Below are 20,148 nucleotides of genomic sequence, written 5' to 3' on the forward strand. Positions count from 1 at the left end.
ATTAAAATGACGACGAAATTTACGCCTAGCAGTCTCAAAACTGTAGTTCTTCCAAACTCTTTTAATTGCAAACCACGTTGTGCACCGTACAACCTTTCCATTATGGCTAAATGGCATTGTATTTTCACAGAGAGTGGTCGCAGTTTATTGCACCTCAACACTGCGCTAAGAGCGTTATAAACGTACGATCCTTAAAATCGTCCGTTTCTATGCCGGACTCCAGTTAGATTAAGCATTTTGTTCCGACTATATATACAGGGCGTTTCCATTTTCGTGAGAAGAAAGTGGGGTATGCACACAAAACTCCATATCCCATGGTCGACTGTTCCAGAATTACAGGCCTTCCAAGATTTAGGTGGAATTGTTAATAGCCCTACTTCATACACATCTGTTCGTGTAGCTGCAGTCTTACCTGTACCCTTCCGCCTGACATTTTGAGCACGTGTGCACACCCCGCACCATTCATTATCTGACACGTTCAAACATTCCAAGCATTCTACCTATCAGCGGGCAATCTTCTTCTGGAGGAACAATGAAATGACCATAACGTGTGCTGCGTAAACGATGGCCTGGAGTTATTTCCACATGTAATAGTCCATTGGACTGAGATGCGGGGAGCGTGCAGGCCAGGCGATTGGTTTTGCACGCTCTAAATCTATACACTAACCCGGGAACAACTAATCCAGATAGGTTCTGGTCGTATTAATGACGTGTAGTGGCGCCCCAGCATGCATGAACCATAAACGGCATAACACATCCAGCGGGCACCCTCAAATAGCATAATTAAATGTCGTATAAACAATGAATTAATGTTAACTATTTTCTGTGCATTTCGAACTGGCGGCTCAACTAAAGTCAGATGGGACAGCCGGAATTACCAGTGCTTCAGTTCACAATTTTCAGTTCAATGACTCGTGCGTGGTTTATACTTACGTACGTTTGTACGTGACCTTGTTCCGCCAGTTCAAAATGCACCGATAAAATAGTAGTATCAGCAGCACTTGGCGTCCGACGTGAGTTCGATGTTAACAGTGCAATGGGACTAGCAACACACTCCGAGCTATATCTAACCACAATCTGTACACAAAAAGGGACTTACCTACTACCAACTGCTTAAATATGCAGATCTGTAAATCGTAAAGACTCGACCATGGAATATAATGTTTATAAAATAGACGCTTTGTGTTGTTTTGAGATCTACTATCTGTACACCAGTTAACTACTTTGTTTTCCTTTTGTTTTCATATAAATCTGCAAAACTTCGGTTATGTACAGACGTGTGCAAATTATTAGACTCAGCACCACATTTTTTACATTTGCATAATTACCATGAATTACTGGCCACAAAATAATTCTGCAGGACTCTATGCGGCAGGATCAGTACAAAAAAAGTCGTAGAAACCCGAATTTTTCCACAAGTGAAGGACTGGTTCGCTGATGGTGAATGTGTCTCCATGCAGGATGGAGCACCTTGTCACAAAGCCAGATCAGTAACTAATTTTCTGGCTGAAAATAATGTAGACGCCCTTCCCTGGCCAAGTAACAGCCCAGACGCAAATCCAATTGAAAGTCTTTGGTCTGTCATTAAGTGAGAGAGAGAAAAAAAACTACGATTACCACTAAGGTGGACCTCATAGAAGCACTTATCCAAACATCGCACAGGGATGAAGACATCAACAAACAATGTGAAAATCTATGAACAGCATGCCAAACCGCATAAAATCGATGATAAAGAACTACTAAATATTAATTGTTGCAAATAAATGTGTAATAAATGTGTAATAAATGAGTTTTATAGAGTAAATGTTACTTGAATCATATATATTACCGTTTGAGTATAATAATTTGTATGGTACAAACCTAAATATTTGTCGTTCGTTTCGTTGCCAACTTGCAAAACTTCGAACCTACTCTGGTACTAACCCTAAACGCCAGTAGTAAATTAATGGCACCAAATTACATGCGTTTTCATTATATTATTACTCATACATTTATTCTTATGACTGAAAAGTGACTTTTGTATCAACCTGTATAGCTTACGAAGAGTTTTCACATGTCTCACTGAAAGTGAAGTCTAGACAAATCCAGAAAGGCTACTCACTATTTAATGAATGGACAATAAACTTAATTACGAGCGGATGCCCTTGAGTTTCATAGATCAGTGTACTCCGCGGGGAATATAAGAACCAATTAATTAAGGAAACCTATGTCATTCGATGTTATTTACTTATTAGTATAATGACTGTTACGAAAGACTTCATTGAAGAAACAAGTGAAGGCCCGCCTAACCTTTCACACTAAGGACATCAATAATAAGAGATAATATCGCACAGACATTACACGTAAGTTGTCCATTTCTCAGCGAGACTAATAATAATTGATTGTATCAGCAGTTACGTTCCTTTTGTTTCGATCTCACTGTTACATCACACTGCTTTGACGTCACTTCATTACACATAAGAGAGACAAATAAGTCATTATGTGCAAACAAGATGTTATATTATTAATCAGAAAAACCTTGGAAATAGGTCCCACAATACTTCGGTTTGTTTGAGTACTCTAGTAATTGTTACAGACTCGGAGAAGGAAAGGATTAAATTAAGAAAGATTAAAAGACAAAACACAAAAAAGTGACAACAGAGTAAGGGCGAAATAATAATGCAAAAAAGACTAATCCTACAAATGTACGCTAAAAACGAAGTCAGAAGGATAGGGTGAAAGAAAACAAGGTAAAAACTATACAGGATATTTAAGAAAATTCCAATAATTGCTTGAAACATATACAGACCCTTTCACAAACAAGTTCATAATTTTTAGAGATTGTATGTTTCGATAGTTAATATCTTTTAGTGTTATATTCATTGCGCGAATAATGACGATGTGTAAAGCCTTCATGAACCAACACAACTTTATTCCTTTTAGTTGTTATTGTCCTCGGAGACATTGAGTGTTCTTACAGTGCGAATTTTTTTCTAAAAATTTGTAATAAAGAACTCTGAGCCCGTTCACTTGGAAACATAATAAACAACTATTAACTTACAAATTTTAAACTGCGTTTGAACAAATTTTCATTGAACGATCATTTTTTGTAGACAAGAAGTTTTAGACTTACAATCGTGGACGATCTGAAGTCTGATTAGTGTAGTATTTTACTAGTCATCGATGTATGCAATGGAGGAGGAATGGAACAGGCACTCCATCCCATTATCTCCTGGCTTAGTTACCTCATGAATGATACCTTATTGGTGTCACTGATAAGGCTCAAACCTGTCTTCGAACAGCTGTCTAAACAACAACAATCATGGACTTAATGTGATGTAGACGAACGTTTTTGAGTAATTTTTCTTTGGAGGATAATTTTTGTGGAATAGAAGTTTTGTACCGATAATAGGGGACATTTGTTGTGTGGGCGAATGTTTCTGAGCAATTTTTCTTTGGAGGATAATTTTTGTGGAATAGAAGTTTTGTACCGATAATAGTGGACATTTGTGGTGTGGGCGAACGTTTCTGAGCAATTTTTCTTTGGAGGATAATTTTTGTGGAATAGAAGTTTCGTACCGATAATAGTGGACATTTGTGGTGTGGGCGAACGTTTTTGAGCAATTTTTCTTTGGAGGATAATTTTTGTGGAATAGAAGTTTTGTACCGATAATAGTGGACATTTGTGGTGTGGGCGAACGTTTTTGAGCAATTTTTCTTTGGATGATAATTTTTGTGGAATAGAAGTTTTGTACCGATAATAGTGGACATTTGTGGTGTGGGCGAACGTTTTTGAGCAATTTTTCTTTGGAGGATAATTTTTGTGGAATAGAAGTTTTGTACCGATAATAGTGGACATTTGTGGTGTGGGCGAACGTTTTTGAGCAATTTTTCTTTGGAGGATAATTTTTGTGTAATAGAAGTTTTGTACCGATAATAGTGGACATTTGTGGTGTGGGCGAACGTTTTTGAGCAATTTTTCTTTGGAGGATAATTTTTGTGTAATAGAAGTTTTGTACCGATAATAGTGGACATTTGTGGTGTGGGCGAACGTTTTTGAGCAATTTTTCTTTGGAGGATAATTTTTTTGGAATAGAAGTTTTGTACCGATAACAGTGGACATTTGTGGTGTGGGCGAACGTTTTTGAGCAATTTTTCTTTGGAGGATAATTTTTGTGGAATAGAAGTTTTGTACCGATAATAGTGGACATTTGTGGTGTGGGCGAACGTTTTTGAACAATTTTTCTTCTGACGAAAAACATGGGAAGAAAAGGGAAGAAAATTCCTGGAAGAACTTAAATATATCCACGCACAACAAATAAATTCGACAGTAAAATTTTCCAGGACACCTCTCGCAAACTTAAACCCCAGTTCTGGTACACCTCAGTTAACAGTTATAAACTTAACTGCACTTATAAGTTCATGAGTTTCTGGAAAGTTAAATTCAGATTTATCAGCGCTTGTAACTAAGAGTTAAAATAACTTCGTGTTTAATATCTCTTCTCTTCCATAGATGTATCCACTAATATTTTGTTAGTGATTTTTTAGTCGTATATGGTTACTTTCGTCCTAGATCATATATACCCAGATTGCTCGGCCTTATAGGGTTTAACAGTAACAACTTTTGTGAAGTTTACTATGCTGCCATTTAGTTATTACATAACGAGTCACGTCATAACTCCCATTTGAATTGCATTACCGACTGTACTGCCATCTTGTGTTCGTTTACAGCGGACGGTTGGCGATCCTGGCGGTTGTTCTCTTCAAAGTGCTACCGATTTTAACATAGGAATGAGCAATCTGTTATATATGTGATCTGGGCTTTCGTTTGCAAAACTTTTCTACAGTAACATGGCTGCTAGTGAGCTATATACTAGTAGGCGCAAGGCCTTTGAACTAAAGAACAGAGGACAGTGTGCATGAACATGTCCATCTCAATCGTAACATAATTAAAAAAAACAATAATTATTATTGTTGAGGCTTGGCATGACCATGAAAGTAAATAATACAAGGTGTCCACATGAAAACTTTACAACTACAGATGCAAATAAATTATTGAAACACGATATCTGCATTCGGTTTTCTGCATGTTAATCAGAAACTGTCAAAGTTTTTATGGGAATTTTGTTAGATTGCTGAAATACGTTTTTTGATTGTAGCTTGAATTTTGGTGAACACTGAAATCTGAAGTGAAGGAGAGGTGGATACCTGAGGAGTCGGGACAATCTATACGCTGGTTTATGGAGATAAAATCAGTAAGCCCTAGTAAGTCAATTCGTAGTGCTGCCAGAGAATTGAACTTGCTGCGTTCGACTATCAACAAAGTCCTTTAAAGAATCTGAAGCTGTATGCGTACAAAGTTCAGCTAGTGCAAGTCTTCAGCCAGATAATCGTCCACGACGCACAGCATTTGCTGTAGACATGCTGGCTAGAATTTGACGCCGAGGAAGGATTCCTTCGGGAACAAATGCACCTTGCACGCGTTCAATGTCCTCCACACTTGTGCTTTGCCGCTCACTGCCCTTTTGCCGCAGCACACTCCCAGTCTGTATAAATTTTCGATGCCACTCCCGGATTGTTGGTCGTGATAGTGGTTCTGTTCCATATTGGGTCCGTACATGATGTTGTACCAATGTGTCTGATCGTTGATTTCACTTGATTCCCAATAAAGAATTTTTCCCGAAACTTCTGCAAACACATCTTAAGTCAAGGCATGGATACAAACTTCACAAGAAAAGATTTAAAAACCCTCTTATTTCAGACATTTGTTCGTTATCAAGATATTAAAATGTTTCTTCGCTCTCCTGTAAAATTGATTTTTTAATATACGAATATACGTGATTGATGTTCAACATCCATTTGCTTGAGTACTAAACACAAAATACATCTTCATAATATCAAATATACAGCTTTTCCTTTTCCTTTCATGAGCTGTAATAATTTTAGGACTGAAAGAGTTCCTAACAAACTTACATAAAGTTTTACATTGCTCTTAAAGAAAAGTTAATAGATTTTACAAACGACTCTGTAAGCCATTTATTCCAGCGTTCTTTGGAGTTTTGGTGGAAATTTTAGCCCAGCAGGCAGCAACATTATAAATCGCGTACTAATTACTTTCGCCATTTTAAATTCGACGAATAACTTGCAGTTTTTGTTGCATGTTCAAAGACGTCCGCTTGACAGACATCTCTTACCGTGTGTAACGTGCTCGGTGCCAGTGCCTGAACTGAACTGGCATCATTATTGCTTACTAAGCCACGGTACCTTACAACCATTCACAAAATTGGAGTCGTACAGAATATAATATTGCATAAATTATAATTTTTTGTTACAAAAAAGTCCGAATTCCTCGGAGGGAGGAAACTCCTCCCGGGTCACCCCCTGAATTCATGTGTGTTCAAATGGGCATTTCGGAACCCGAATCACTATTCATATTGGTAGAGCACCAAAAATAATAAAATATGTCTTGTTTGACGACATACTGTAAAATCTGAAGTGATACATAGAAGAAACTCTAAAATTTTGAAACTATAATTGAGATAATGAAATTATAGCCTGCAATATTATTTATCCTCGATTCTCATCTTTTATAAAACAGTAATGCAGTGGCGCCGCATATCGGTACTTTTTGGAATCGGTACTAACGGGTAACTACAGATCCAGGTACGGTTACCTGTTGAAGCACTGATAACTGTGAAGATGGCGATAATTATTTCCGAATACTCATTTTAAAGATATCAGCATCTTAAATCATACGTAACAATTATGTACAGAAACGGGGCATTCTAATTTCCACCTCTTTCGCTCGAAAGGCTTCCGAAATAAGTGAGAAATTTGCAACATCCTATAATTATTATCTTGTCCAATAATTTTTGTTTGGTTGAGTAGCAAACTGAATAAATGAAATACTTTCCCCATTGTTTCAGAAAATATCCATCGTGTCGTAGAAGATTCAATCTTCTTGGACTTGATGACAACAAGGTAAGTGAAACGTCTATTATCTACCCATAATTACTTTCACCTTCACAATTAACTAATGCGATTTGAAGAGAACTGTTAGTGAATTCCCATCGAAACCACCCCTATAGCTGTGTACCTCGCTATGCCTCAGCAGCAAATAGACGTATAAAATATTTCTTTCTCAATTCAAAGTGTAAGAGAGTGAAAATTTACTTTGAATGCTACATTAGGAAACAACAGTGTGTGTGTACTTTCAGAAAATAGTTCCCTGACATTTGACGTGAATGCCTACGCTATAACCTGACGTTATACTGTGAATCAGGCTTTGGAGTTGCTTGCATCGCAATATAAACATTACAAAGTAAACTAAAGGGCGGGTTGCGAGTGTGGGAAAATAGCTCTGGTGATTATCAGCTGCGCTCATCAGGGACAACCTTGACGAGGTACGGAACGCTGAGCTCCATTTACATCCGTGCGGCCAAGTGCATTGAAGTGAAAGGAGGGATATTTGACAATCTACTTCCAAACTGGGATATTTATAGGCTATAATAAAATGAGTACAGTATTTTGGATTACAATTTCTGTGTATTTTAAATGAATAATTTTTAATTCTGCTCAAAACCACTGCTACTTTCGCATGATTCAATCAGCTGCAAGTCCTTAACGTTTGATAATCAGACCCACGTTCATATAACATTTTATGCTCAAAGTGGCCAATAGAATTGATTCCTATTTTTTATTTTATTGGGTTATTTTACGACGCTGTATCAACATCTAGGTTATTTAACGTCTGAATGATATGAAGGTGATAATGCCGGTGAAATGAGTCCGGGGTCCAACACCGAACGTTACCCAGCATTTGCTCGTATTGGGTTGAGGGAAAACCCCGGAAAAAACCTCAACCAGGTAACTTGCCCCGAACGGGATTCGAACCCAGGCCACCTGGTTTCGCAGCCAGACGCGCTGACCGTTACTCCACAGGTGTGGACAGAATTGATTCCTAAAGCGCGGGTTATTAGTCGTGAATCATCCTGTATATTATTTTTCCATGTATTCACTTACAAGTCCCTTTAAAGTGACGTGTTAGAGCACCGACGACGCAAGAGACTAATGCCCATAAACAGGAAGGGACGTAATTTATAAAGCAAACAGCAGTTTCTATCAGAAACAGAAGGCGGTAGAACTTTGTGCGATGTTGCTAAAGCTCACAAACATGGCTGAAGCTTGCGAAGAGATTAATATCTCACGTCACCAAGGCCACCCACTTTCTCTTTCACTCTTCATGCGTCGCCATTGGTTGTCGTTTGTGGCGAGTACAATACGTCACCATGGTGACATATTTCTCCCGATATATCAAATATACAAGGATGAAGAGTCAATAAATACCTGAATGAGAAATATGATCGTTTATATATTTATTACCAAGTGGGAAAAGCAGCTTGGGAGGATATTAGGGTGTGATTTTCACTCGTTAGGTGTACAGATGATGAATTCATTCACTACCAATCAGCAAACTTATAACAAAGCTCAGTTTAATAGAATGTAAGGAGTTGGGAGAATTTATGAATTCTTTTAAGTTATCCAGATGTGTTTTAATCAAGAGAAAGTGAATACAATAATATAGACCTTAAATACATAACAAAGGTCTACATTTACTACGGATATTTTCTTGAACCATAAACTCGCCTTTAAGATATCTCAAGGGGTTAGGTATGGGTTACAGCAGTAAATTTTTTGGAAATATTTAACATTTTTTTCTTCATTACTGTTTCTTGTACAATAATGAAAATTGGTATGTGTAAAACATTGTCCTTCTGCTATATAATAAACATATTTTTGCGATTAAAAAAATTTATTTATATATATATTTTTTTCAAAATTCAAAATGGTGGCAGTTCACTGTGCAGTGATGAAGCGTTTTCCTCATAACTCATAAACTTGTTACCTTTTTTCACGTTCTCTCTCTTTTATTTTATTGCTGAAACTCATGTTTACAATATCATTCTCTTTTAACTACATTAATAAATATTTTTTTTTATTTTGTGTTAAAAGAGAATACTGATATTTGACTACTTTTTAAACGAATTTATTTTTTACCAGACAATCTATCAAAAGTAGAAAAGTGATTTTGCATCTTATTGTAGATATGACATGCATAAATACACACAAACAATTCATCATAGAATGTTATATAGTTTTTGAGTTCTGAGGGAAACGCTTCGTCATTTGAATTTTGAAAAAATATAAATATTTTTTTTTAAATAGTAATATTATTTTTTTCATATAGCAGAAAGACAGTGTTTTACACATACTAATTTTCATTATTGTACAGGATACAGTAACAGAGGGAAAAATGTTGAATATTTCCAAAATTTTACTGCTGTAAGCTGTACCTAACCCCTTAATTTTATTATCAATTTTTTATACAAACAGCCTAGTGGCTAGAGCGCTGGATTTATAATCCTATGCATCTGGTTTCGATCCCAACGTACCCACGATTTATAACGTGTTGGGTAAGTCCGTGATCCAGATAACATAGGGATCTTTTTTGGGAGCTCCAGTTCTCCTGTGGCATCCCAACAAATCACCATCATCATCATCATCATCATCACCACCTCACTGCGGGTGTAACGTATAACAGCCTCCTAAAGCGCACCCTGGGTAAGGACTCTGTTGGTAAATTGCTCTACTCAACTGGTTTCATATGGGTGAATGACGAACATCAAGTACCCGTCATTAGTTCGTATATATGTTTGTTACAAACCTTATGAAGTTCCAGCTTTTGTTTGGTTGGGATTTTTCTGAACTTCTTTTATAAATCCACCTTTGTGCTCTAGCGAATAGGACTTCCTTTTACTGTCACAATCATTTCTAGGGAGATACTGGGTGAGCTATAAATTTTTAGACGTCTAGAACATGTTCCTTGAGAAAAAAAAACTAGCATAAAAAGAGGGAGCATGCCGGATTTGTATTCCTTTGGGCTATGTGAGTTTGTTAAATGATGGTCAGGTTTTATCTCGATACACCAGTACTCGTTCCATATTCTCCGCAACCGCGCTTCACAGCTTTATCTGCGCCAGCAATGATTCAATGATGGTAACTGCTAACTAAGCGCCTATGTGACTAGCATTGGAAGGCTCTTCTACAAAATCAATGCAAAGATTTAGTCTACGGATCTGTATTTCCGAAATGTCTGCATTTACTGTAGCAAAATACTTAAACTTGACACCCTATAAAATAACTGTCATACATGAACTTTGTCCTGCTGACCCTGTAATAAAAATGACTTTTTGTAACCTGATTCTAAATCAGATTCACAACGGATAAATTTAAATACATCAAACACTTTTACGCAAGACACTTGCTTTACCTTCACGGAAAGGTAAATTAGCAAAATTACTGATATTGTTCCTGGGAGTTATGATTTTAAAATCAGTGTTCAGTGTGTTATTTGAAGTGAAAGTGTAATAGGTTCGATCTTTTTGGGCGTACGCTACGTACGGGGATCCTTAAACCAGGTTCCGCCAAAAATAAGCGAGGAAGGACGATTATAAACGTTTCTTCTGTAGGGTTCTAAACAATGCTCGTGCAGCTATTGACATTTTTTACTACATAGGGACATTTTCGGAGACAGAACAGTTAGCACAGATTTATGGCCCATCAATTCCCCGATACGATTTTTAAATATGAGGAAATAATATCGAATATTATATAGGTTAATTTTTTTTTAATTTATAACTTCCTTTTTATTTATTGCAAGCAAAAAAATTACATTACATACATTAACAAAAGATTTTACAATACTATTTTAATACTCGTATATGAATAATAATAATAATAATAATAATAATAATAATAATAATAATAATAATAACAATAATAATCCGTGGCGTTACAGCCCGTGAAGGGCCTAGACCGACCAGCCGGTTGCTGGCCTCACGCCCACATGCCGAAGCAGAGATGGACGATCATCCAACCAGAATGGAGGTATCGTGTGGTTAACACGATGATCTCCCCAGCAGTTATAGCTGGCACTCGCAACCAGATTTCGCTACCTATCGTAGCTCCCCAAGTGGATCACGATGCTGGGTGTGCACCGGTCACATACACTGGCCGAAATTTCATGAGAAAATTTCTTCTCCCATGAGGACTCGAACCAGCGCGCATTCCGTAACGCGAGTCCTAGGCAGGATGCCTTAGACCACGACGCCACTGCGTGGGACACTCCTATATGAATATTCTTCAAAATTCAAAACTGATTACCAATCTCATATTCAAATACATATTACAAATTGTTGTATAAATACAATTGAACGGTTGGATGGAAAAGAGGCCTCAGGTCACTCAGGCCCTTTTTGTGTAAAATGTTTTTTCGGAGTCCTTATGCTTTGAAATACGTGCCTTAGAAATTTCATGAACGTAACATTAATATTGTCAGTGTTAGAGCTGTGTGAATAAATGTTGATAAATGTGGAAACATCAGCTGTCAAACCTTCAATCATATAGTCGCTGTGTCAATCGTGTAACGTGTCACTAGTTGTGTTTAAGACGTTCTACCAAAAGTATCGAAGCAACTGTCATACAAATGGAAGGTTAAGAGGTTACGTATTATTCAACAAAAACTTAAGGATAACAGCAGATTTATATAAAATAGAAGAAAACACCGAAATAGACCTAACAAAATATCTGGTGATAAATGGTTGTTTGTTAGTTAACACTGGGCATCTATTACATCGCACTATCACACTATCGAGGCAAGGACACTAGCCGGCTCTACTTTGTTGACTCTTTTTTGGATGTAACAAGTCTGTATGGATCTTTTCGTGAATTTTACAAAGAAAAGAAAGGCCGTTTTCCGGAAAAGAAATACTACAGCTACTATAAGTTCTTAGAGAGATGTCCCCATACTCATTTCGAAGACCACGAACTGATACAATTATGTGACTTTTGCGAAAAGTCTTAACTGCAGCTAGGAGCAAATCCAAGTGATATTCGAACAAAGACTGATTTAGATATTCACAAGCGGAAAGTTACTGAATACCAAAAGATATAGGATAAAGTTCTGGACACAATGAATGAAAACTCTAAATGTTTGGTCATCGAATTTGATTATGGTCAAAATCTACCCGTACATAAACTGAATGTTAATAGTCAGTTTTATAAAAGATTTTTATGCTATAATCTATTTAACGTGTATTGTCATAATGTTAAAAATAGTGTGACGTATTGCTACATTGAGACAGTCCAAAAAAAAAAAATCAGAAAATGTTACATTTTTTCTGCACCATTTTATTGAAAGGAAACTCAACAGTTCTCATGTTGATTATAAAGATATTGTTTTGTTTTCGGACAATGCTGGGGGACGAAACAAAAATTTGATTATGTTTATGTTCTGTTCCTATCTTGCTGTATCACTTAAAACGCGTTTCTTAGATTTTTCCCGTTCGAGGTCACTCGTACTGTCAACGAGACAGGAATTTTGCCATTTATTCCAAGAAACTGAAGAGAAATAGCGGAGTTGGAACTGGACCTGATTATGATAACATCATAAGTAAGAGTGCTGAGGTTGTTGATGGGAAAGGGACACTGAATAGTTGGGGTTCAACCTTGAATCCATTTTTTCAAAGAAAACCCAAGTCTAAAGGTAAAGTCTTCACATTACAGAAGTATTGTAAGTTAATGTACTCTACTACCGGTTGTTTTGGTTTGTACTTCCTACAATGGTACCTGTGCACCATTTCCACTTGTGTTGAAACCGATCAGGTTTTTATTAAAGTTAAGTGATACTGTTGCTGTTGCACCCAAGAAAAAATTCAAGGCTGATAAGATACGAGATGTCAGAAGTCTTTATGAGTTTTTGAAGGAAGATGAAGTAACTGGTTTGAGTAACAGTTTAAGAACACCACTGAGGAACCAGGAGCATGGCAAGAACTTCAGGAACAAGATGAAAACTTATAAGTTGAAGCAAGTGACTATGAGGACATTGTAGCTAGGGTAGACAGTTTCTAAAGTGATGTGATTGAGACATGTTTAATCAGATTTTTTTTTGAAATATTGAGTTCCTTTCTATTATATTATATTTTCATTAAATTATGAGAAAAAGCATATAATTTTCTGTGCATAGGCAGTCTAATAATAAAATAATAAACTGAGTTATATTGAGTTCCTTTCTATTCTGTTGTATTTTCATTACATTATGCAAAAATCACATAATTTTCGATCCATAATAATAAATAACAAATTGAGTTTATATTTTATTTTCTGTTTTTAAAAAAAAGGGCCTGAGAGAGCCGATTTTCAAACACCAATAACTTTTAAATCAATCACCTGAACACAGATTTTCTTCTAAAATATTATTTAAACGTTGCAAATTCTTTTACCAAAAGCACAGAGTGTTATTTTGTACAGCAAAGAGAAAGGGACTAGTACTTTAAAATGTTTAAAGGCCTTTTTCTCAAAACGCCATTTTCTCACTGAGGCCCTTTTTCCATCCAACCGTTCAATTGTAACTGGACCACACCCGAAAAAGCAAGATGCAAATGTACAGAAGAAACACACATATTCAAGTTCATATGAACTAAGGGAATACAGTAGCGGGGAAATTCGTCCAATTGCACGAGATGAATTTAAGGTTATTATGGAGACATTTTTAAGAGGTGTTAAGCCACCGGCGTAGCTCAGTCGAATGAGGCGCTTACCTGCAGAACTGGAGTTGCGCTAGGGCGTCAGTTCGATTCCGGCTCGGGCTAATTACCACTTTGGGTTTTTTCCGAAGTTTTCCCTAACCGTAAGACGAATGTCAGGTAATCCATGGCGAATCCTCGGCCTTATCTCACCAAATACCATCTAGCTATCACCAATCCCATGGACGCTAAATAACCTCGTAGCTGATACAGCATCATGAAGTAATCAAGATGTGTTAAAAATATTTGGATATCGAAGACAACATTTTTAACATATTCTTTGATTATTGTGAGTAACTGTTAAACGTATGAGTATCGGTAGACTATGTAGATTCGAATCGTATTGAAAAAGTGTCAGTTACAGTAGTTTATTTTCCTTGTGTTGCCGATGAAGGCATAGTTGCATTTCAGCTGTTGACCTGGTATTGGCGAAACTCACATTTGCAGAGCCCGTGGAGTGACTATAAAACGCACTGTAGCGGAGCAGTCTTAATTCAATCGACCCCTTACCTAAGAGCCAATTGGCAAGTCTTTTATATTGAGACAACTCATCCTGCCTAAGGTATTTCCGTGGTTTTCCTAAGGCACTAAGACAACTGTCGGGATGAGTCCTAAGACAAATGGGCCACGGACCTATATGCCCTTCCCTATAAAGTTCCTCAATTCCTGATAAAACGACGTAAATGCATCTATTAAATACCTTTTATATGGGCGAGGTTACTCGTCTTTAGTCGCATTCCAAAGGGACAGAGAAACTTTCAGTTTGCAGATTTGGAATTAGCGGCGTCTCTTCCGACGGCCTTCACTTGCCTCAGTCATCGAACGGTTAACAAACGAGTCTTCTCGACTCCATCTGCACTGCGAAATGACAAAGTTCCTTTCAATATGCAGACTTACACCTTCCGCCATTTCTTCCTCGTCCTGTCCTGTGATCAGTTTGATCACATTTTCGTCCCCTCGCGTATGTAGTACCTAAGAGGTTACGTCCATTTTCGGCTTTTCCCCTTCAAAATTTTCTAGAGCTCCTTCAGTGGAGCAGCGTAACCCGAAGTGAGACAAGTGGCCAACAGGCTTGGAGCTCACATATTCAGTTTCTTTCAGCCCCGAACCCTTTGCGAGGACGCGTTTTTCGTACGTTTTAAATTTCTCCTCCCAATTCTCCTCTTTCAATTCAATTAAACATCATTAACAAATTTCGTTTTCGAATAATTAGAAAAAAAATTATTAACTCCTTTCTGTTGATATAATACGTTTTCAACGGAAATTTTTCTACTATGACTTTCTGGATGAATACCAAGTCTTTCTTCTCACTTTTAAAATGGGACTGTTCAGAGAAATAAAATTTTCATCACAGAAATGGAAGACGTGAGAATGTCACAGCCAACTGGTAGATTTCACTGCTTTAGCATGTATTCTATATGTTCTCTAAAATTATGCGAGGTCGAACTGACTGTATGGGGGCAGGCAAGCTGATTCTTTGTATATGCTTACCCATTCCTTTGTGTGGCGGGTGCAAAGATTCTTCAGTACCGCCCACGACTTCAATGAGTGGGCGGCAGGTCTGATATATGTCAATGACTGACGAAAATACGACAGAGGACGTTTAGCAAAGCAAATCAGCTGGAAGCTTAAAATGTCAAAAGGTTTGTTTTAAATATAGGGAAAAGAAAGATGAAAGTTCACTAGTTTTGGTTTATAAATGACTGCTTAAAATTCTAAGGTTTAATGGATTACCGCCTCTGATTGGGGTTCTGGCATGTAGGCCTATATATATATTATCAGGCAGTACATCTCACTTGACAATATGTGAGATAGAGGTGGGGTATGATAGGGTTTTTTAGTCACAGCTCCGAAAAAATCACTGTTATAGTTATTAGTGATTTTGTCACAGTGTAATTTTTGTGTTCGGATGACTCTTGGTAATAGTGAGGCTCCGTTTCCTATTTGTAGATTTCCAAGTAGTCTATAACTCAATTTCACTGTCATTTACTTACCTATAAACAAACAACGAGGAATACCAATGTTTCTCATCACGAGCCGACCGATATTTATGTTTATCGCTCTTCTGCGAATTGAGTTGATATACCGGTGCCATGTCTTATATCAACAATAGTAATTAGCACAACGAAAACAAACGAAAAAAAAACACACACTTCGACCTCTGAGCTGTGTTAGCCAAAGCCACCGTTTTTGGCGAGTGAAGTAAGTAATGGGAACGTTATGAGCGAGTTTATTATCTTTCCGCAGTCTGTGAGCGAGAAAGCTGGCATCTGTGTTTGGAAGATTACTGACGTGACTTGTGTCTAGAATGTGGTAGCTCTCTCAACGGAATTGCGAACAGATGCCAGTGACTGGGCACTGTACTTAAGGACACACCCCAGAAACTCAAAGTGCGAGTATTTTGCCTTTGCCGCAGTCATAAGTCATACTACTTTTGACCAATAAAACGGTAAGAAAGAACGTGCTTTAAACAATATGACTGTTTATCGTTACAATTTTATCACTTCCCTAGCATTTGTTTCTTTTTTTTTCCAACATTTCAAAATGCAAATTCTTTACTCTTTGTGATCGTCATTTGTTTACCGCTTAGATAGTGAACTGAAAATAGCGGCTCCGTTCAAACGTTTTGGTGACTAGATAGTGAACTGAAAATAGCGGCTCCGTTCAAACGTTTTGGTGACGCTAGCATTTTTTTTATTTTCCACATAAAAACCCTATTTTACATGAGTATATTAGGGTTAAAGTTTTCTATTCACTTGGGATAATATAAATACATTTTTAACATTTTTTTTCTGTCGAGGTTATGAATAAGTGAAATGTAAACTTAATTTTACGACAGTTACAACTATCAGCACAAACACATGAGAAGTCTACATCAATCATAAAGAAAGCGCTTAATTATACGAAATACATTTAAAAAAATGATATCTGTAAATACAAAACATAATTGAATAACAATAACATAGAATTTGGCATGAAATAATACATATAGCGTCCATAAGTCAACAAATATTATGAATTTATGATACATACTAGAGCAATGTGGAATATACAGACATAATCATACAAACAAATAGGCCTATTTCAAACACAAGTAAATTTATTATTTACACACATCCTTTTATAGCATAGCATAGATTAACAATTCATAATACTTAAGGTTAAAATTTTCAAATAATATAAGAACAATACTGACACTTACAATTTTCGATTGATGTGGTTAATAAAATTAATGAATATTTTGCGACAACAATTTCTACTGAAAATGTTGTACAATGGCTTATTGTAGCTCATATTACATTTATTTAGGTGCATTTCAATGCTGTATCTTCTATATCCATAAAGTGGGCAATAAATAACAAATGTTCTACTGTTTGTTCACTTCCACAAACGCATTCATTTCCGTTCTCTACATTAATATGAAATCTCCTGAAATATGAAAGAAATTTACCATGGCCGGATACAAATTGTGTGAGAATGAAATCAGGTATAAATAAAGTGGACTTTAAGCGGCTATGTACATCGGGGAGGAATAGATCTCTTGTGGTTGAGCCATTATTACTATTCTTTCACTGTGAATTCCACATATTTATTATTTGTTTTTTATACTCAGCCTTTGCACGAGATAAGGGACACTTTTTGTATGCAAAATCACCTTCGCTGGATGCTGCTAATTTCGCCAGTTCATCGGATCTTTCATTTCCAGTGTGACCATCATGTCCTTTTATCCAAGAGAGACAAATATGGTTATTATATCTTGAGAGTTTGGTTCTTATTTCTGAGGCTATCGGATTTAAATTGAATTTATCTTTAATAGAGAGCAATGCTGCTTGAGAATCTGAATGGATATGTGAATCAGTTCTGTTGTCTATGCACCATATAACTGCTTGTTGAATGGCATAAAGTTCAGCTTGAAATACAGTGCATATTGGAGCCAGTCTGTATGTAGATGTGAAGACTTCTGTGTCTCTTGAATAGACGACAAAAGCACAGCCTACTAATTCTTCTCCATTTCCTCTCTGTGTTCGAGAGCCATCGGTATAGACGTGAAATTCGTGCCTTCTGTTGCAAGTTGTCTGATTAACAAAATATGGACAGAAAATGTGTTTTCTTCTCAATTTCTATCTCTTGCTGGAGTAGTCGTGAAATAACTTCTGTTCCATTTTTACTACCTGTCAGTTCAGATTTAGCAATGGCTGTTATATGCAGTAGTGCAATGCCTGCTGTAACCAGGGCTGCGTCCGTAGATATTGTTCTGTATGCCTTCGTGATCTGGAGAACAAAACCACGCTGTATTTGAATTAATTTCTTCTCATATCTAATATATGCTGGTAGGCGGAAATGCAATACAGTACCATTGGCTCGAAAGCCCCATAGTAAATAGTACGCAGTGCTTCTGAATTGATGCCCCATGTGGGTTTCGTGGCTCGTGCTAGGAAGGATTGGAACTGGCTTGCCTTTTTGGACAATTTTTCTAAATGTGGTTTAAAAGTCATTTTCTTTTCGAGAATTACTCCGAGATATGAGAAGTGATCTAGTATTTTTTAGTGAAACAGAATTTTAGTAAGTCAATTAATACCTATTTTATTGTATTAGAGTACTTTATTTCTTCTAATCTTTATATACTTTCTTCTGTTTTTATCATCTCCCTACCATTTGTTTCTTTGTGTGCCAACATTTCAAACTGCAAATTCTTTACGGTACTATAAAACATGCTTTCCGATCGTCATTTGTTTCCCGAATAGATAGTCAACTGAAAATGGCGGCTCCGTTCAAACGTTTTGGTGAAGCTAACATTAGTGAAATAGAATTTGAGTAAGTCAATTAATACCTCCTCCACAGTATTAGAGTACTTTATTTCTTCTAATCTTTATAACCTACTTTCCTCTGTTTTTATCATCTCCATATCATTTGTTTGTTTGCCAACTTTTCAAACTGCAAATTCTTTACGGTACTACAGGGACATAATTTTATTTTTACTAACATTTTTAATATTAACCTGTCTATACCTTTAGAGAACCGGAAACACCGCTTGCTCCCCCCTCCAAGACTGGAGTTCGATGATACTGGCGTAAAACACAAATCACTCTACTAGGTATAGGAAGGAAGAAAAGTAGTTCATCCATTTACGTAAACTAGGAAATATCGCGATTTTGAGTTTGATAATTTTCATTAGGTTTTTCTTTAATCAAAGTACAGTACTGTATTAAGAATAAGTGTTTTTCCTCACGAAGTGAGTTATCCATGCGAACGTATTCATTATGCAGTGTATACTGTCTACAGCACATTAGCGTACAATATAGAGAAAGAAGTTAAATTGAAAAATAATCATAATATGAATATTTAAACACAATTTTGAAAATGGTGGCCGTTCATTTCGATACAGGCTTCAGTTCTTTTGTGCATATTATCGCACTATAGACTATTGCATCTAATTCCAATTGCCAGTTTCGTCCTTCGTACTAGTAACACATGGTGAAATAATTCTGTACCTACTCTACGTACTGTAAATTCAATCTTCACTTCTGCCCGACCAGAAAATATAAAATTACTCAGACATGCTATCTACTGTCCGTCCAAGTAGTTATGCCGCAGGATTGTAGAAAGGGAGGAAATCACGTGACAGTTAATTACTTAACGAGGCCCTTTTATTTAAGTTAAATTAAACAGCTGTATAATAGTACGTAAACTTCCAATTCCTAAGAGAAATTAATGTTTTCAGAAAAGAGCTAAGACAGCCCAGCTGTTACAGAGGGGCGAGCAGAAGCAGGTGGGTGAAATCGGGATGCGACGTAGGCAAACGGACAGTACCTGTGTGAAAATATGATTCAATATTGAAAGCTCTTTCGTCACTGGAAAACACGAACATATTTCTGGAACGTACTATACTCAGTAACTCAGTACTGCTTACTATCTGCGGTCTTGGTTCTGTGTGGAGTTGGAACTTCCTTAGTAGAAGGGGTGGGAGTGAAGTACATTCAAAAACTCAGGTACAATAAAAATTGAAGTAAAAATAAAATGATGTCCCTGTATAAAACATGCTTTGTGATCATCATTTGTTATCGTATAGACAGTCAACTGAAAATGATGGCTCTTGGTGAAGCTAACATTACCGAAATAGGATTTTAGTAAGTCAATATTTTATTGTATTAGAATACTTTATTTCTTCTAATCTTTATATACTTTCTTCTAATCGTGTAATAGTCCGTTAAATCCCACTCCGCTTCGATTAGATTAGATCTAGTGCGATTACTCTTGAAAACTCTGCGTTATTCGTACAGAAAAGTGAATTGTAACAATGTTTTTTCTGTACGCGTACAGCATAAGTACATTATAACAAAAAGAAAGGAAACTAAGAAAAACAAAATATAAATGTAAAGAAAGTTTATGAAGAAAAATAATTGTAAAATTGGAAAGTAACAGACGGAAAATTGAACGATTTTTAAGGCAAAAGGAAAGAAGACGCAGTGAGACATTAGCACTAAATATTTGAAAACCAAGCACGTGCGACACAGCACAGCCATGT

The 20,148-nt window shown here is 36.6% G+C and overlaps 1 protein-coding gene across 4 annotated transcripts in view; it reads left to right on the plus strand.

Annotated features, from left to right (window-relative positions):
- The window catches only part of LOC138696354 (uncharacterized), a 386,543-nt gene that overhangs the window by 220,332 nt on the left and 146,063 nt on the right, over window positions 1-20,148 (plus strand). For 3 of the 4 annotated variants that reach the window (XR_011331363.1, XM_069821181.1, XM_069821192.1), the window contains exon 3: window positions 6,906-6,960. The exons of the other annotated variant lie outside the window; for it this stretch is intronic. The gene's annotated coding sequence lies outside the window, so the exon portion shown is untranslated. The remainder of the gene's footprint in view (window positions 1-6,905; window positions 6,961-20,148) is intronic. 4 annotated transcript variants of the gene reach the window in all.

The sequence above is a fragment of the Periplaneta americana genome, chromosome 1 (genome assembly GCF_040183065.1).
Source record: "Periplaneta americana isolate PAMFEO1 chromosome 1, P.americana_PAMFEO1_priV1, whole genome shotgun sequence".
Taxonomy (NCBI): domain Eukaryota; kingdom Metazoa; phylum Arthropoda; class Insecta; order Blattodea; family Blattidae; genus Periplaneta; species Periplaneta americana.